This window comes from Ascidiella aspersa, chromosome 5 (assembly GCF_963924565.1).
Source record: "Ascidiella aspersa chromosome 5, kaAscAspe10.2, whole genome shotgun sequence".
In the NCBI taxonomy this organism is placed as follows: Eukaryota; Metazoa; Chordata; class Ascidiacea; order Phlebobranchia; family Ascidiidae; genus Ascidiella; species Ascidiella aspersa.
The window spans coordinates 14598912-14601411 of NC_139451.1; the positions used below are offsets into that span (position 1 = coordinate 14598912).

At 56.8% G+C, this 2500-nt stretch overlaps 2 non-coding genes and 1 pseudogene across 2 annotated transcripts in view; all 3 read left to right on the forward strand.

Annotated features, from left to right (window-relative positions):
* LOC146144923 (small subunit ribosomal RNA) overlaps nucleotides 1–1573 on the forward strand; it is a 1811-nt gene extending 238 nt beyond the window's left edge. Inside the window, exon 1 of the ribosomal RNA XR_014500696.1 lies at nucleotides 1–1573. This exon is cut by the window's left edge and continues 238 nt beyond it. This is a non-coding gene — a ribosomal RNA (small subunit ribosomal RNA).
* A 247-nt stretch (nucleotides 1574–1820) lies between these two features.
* LOC146144924 (5.8S ribosomal RNA) lies at nucleotides 1821–1974 on the forward strand. The gene has a single exon (XR_014499128.1). It is a non-coding gene; the product is annotated as a 5.8S ribosomal RNA (ribosomal RNA).
* A 248-nt stretch (nucleotides 1975–2222) lies between these two features.
* The window catches only part of LOC146144925 (large subunit ribosomal RNA), a 3679-nt pseudogene continuing 3401 nt past the window's right edge, over nucleotides 2223–2500 (forward strand).

Genomic DNA, 2500 nt, shown 5'->3' on the forward strand with positions numbered 1-2500 from the left:
AACCTTTGGTGACTCTGGATAACTTTGCGGATCGCACGGTCTCGCACCGGCGACGGATCATTCAAGTGTCTGCCCTATCAACTTTCGTCGGTACGGTACTGGCCTACCGAGGTTCTTACGGGTAACGGAGAATCAGGGTTCGATTCCGGAGAGGGAGCCTGAGAAACGGCTACCACATCCAAGGAAGGCAGCAGGCGCGCAAATTACCCATTCCCGACGCGGGGAGGTAGTGACGAAAAATAACAATACAGGACTCTAAACGAGGCCCTGTAATTGGAATGAGTACACTTTAAAACCTTTAACGAGTATCCATTGGAGGGCAAGTCTGGTGCCAGCAGCCGCGGTAATTCCAGCTCCAAAAGTGTATATTTAAGTTGTTGCGGTTAAAAAGCTCGTAGTTGGATTTTGGGCGCAGGCGGCCGGTCCGTCGCAAGGCGTGTACTGGCCGTCCTGGCCTCACCTCCGGTTCTCCGCCGGTGCCCTTGACTGAGTGTCGGCGGCGGCCGGAACGTTTACTTTGAAAAAATTAGAGTGTTCAAAGCAGGCGATTCGCCTGAATAATGGTGCATGGAATAATGGAATAGGACCTCGGTTCTATTTTGTTGGTTTTCGGAGCGCGAGGTAATGATTAAGAGGGACAGACGGGGGCATTCGTACTGTGCCGTTAGAGGTGAAATTCTTGGATCGGCGCAAGACGAACGACTGCGAAAGCATTTGCCAAGAATGTTTTCTTTAATCAAGAGCGAAAGTCAGAGGTTCGAAGACGATCAGATACCGTCCTAGTTCTGACTATAAACGATGCCAACTAGCGATCGGGGGGCGTTAGTTTTACGACCTCTCCGGCAGCTTGCGGGAAACCAAAGTCTTTGGGTTCCGGGGGAAGTATGGTTGCAAAGCTGAAACTTAAAGGAATTGACGGAAGGGCACCACCAGGAGTGGAGCCTGCGGCTTAATTTGACTCAACACGGGAAATCTCACCCGGCCCGGACACAGTGAGGATTGACAGATTGAGAGCTCTTTCTTGATTCTGTGGGTGGTGGTGCATGGCCGTTCTTAGTTGGTGGAGCGATTTGTCTGGTTAATTCCGATAACGAACGAGACTCTGGCTTGCTAACTAGTTACGCGACCCAATCGGTCGGCGTCTAACTTCTTAGAGGGACTAGTGGCGTTTAGCCACACGAGATTGAGCAATAACAGGTCTGTGATGCCCTTAGATGTTCGGGGCCGCACGCGCGCTACACTGACCGGATCAGCATGTGCTCGCCTTGGCCGACAGGTCTGGGTAACCCGCTGAACCCCGGTCGTGCTAGGGATAGGGAATTGCAATTATTTCCCTTGAACGAGGAATTCCCAGTAAGCGCGAGTCATTAGCTCGCGTTGATTACGTCCCTGCCCTTTGTACACACCGCCCGTCGCTACTACCGATTGAATGGTTTAGTGAGGTCCTCCGATTGGACCTGGCGCGGCCGGCAACGGTCGAGCCGGCGTCCGAGAAGACGATCTAACTTGATCATTTAGAGGAAGTAAAAGTCGTAACAAGGTTTCCGTAGGTGAACCTGCGGAAGGATCATTAACGGTCTCGCAAACGCTTCGGCGAACGCGAAACTCGGACAAGCGAGAGAAAAAGTTTTTGCTACCCGGCGCCCGACCCGCGAGGAGCGGCGCGCCGGCCGGCGATTCGGTCACCCGGTAATGTTTGCGCGTCGAGTGCCGCGGTGCCGCGCGCTCCGGCTTCAAGCGTCGGCCTGGCCGACCGCTCGGCGCGGTATATTTTGTCACCCTTTAGTGCGAGGCACTGTGCGAGCGAAACAATCGTGGATGGCTCTTGGCGGTGGATCACTCGGCTCGTGAGTCGATGAAGGACGCAGCTAGCTGCGTGAATTAGTGTGAATTGCAGGACACATTGAGCATCGACGTTCTGAACGCAAATTGCGGCCTCGGGTCAATCCCGGGGCCGCGCCCGCCTCAGGGTCGCGTTGCAAACGTTCCGCGCGGGGATTTCTCCGCGCGGCTGCTGCGGCGTCGGACGCGCGAGCGCCCGTCCCGCTCAAGACAGCACGGCACGATGTGCGACGATCGCGACCAGAATCCCGCGCGGCGGCGGCGAGTCGACCTCGAAGAGGCCAACGGCTGGCGGCTCAAGGGCGGGAATCGAGGTGCGCGGCGGCGCGCGGCGCCGACGGCGAGCGCGGAACGGGAAGAATAGTCCCGGTCCTTACTTTCGGCCTGAGGTCGGACGAGGCTACCCGCTGAATTTAAGCATATTACTAAGCGGAGGAAAAGAAACTAACGAGGATTCCCTCAGTAACGGCGAGTGAAGCGGGATGTGCCCATCGCCGAATCCGCGCGCTTTTGGAGTGCGCGGAATTGTGGCGTACGGAATTCGTCACGGCGCGCTTCGCCGGTCGCCCGCGTCCTTCTGATCGAGGCCTTTTCCCAGAGCGGGTGTCAGGCCCATGGCGGCGACAGGCGGGCGCGCTACGGCGTCTTCCCAGAGTCG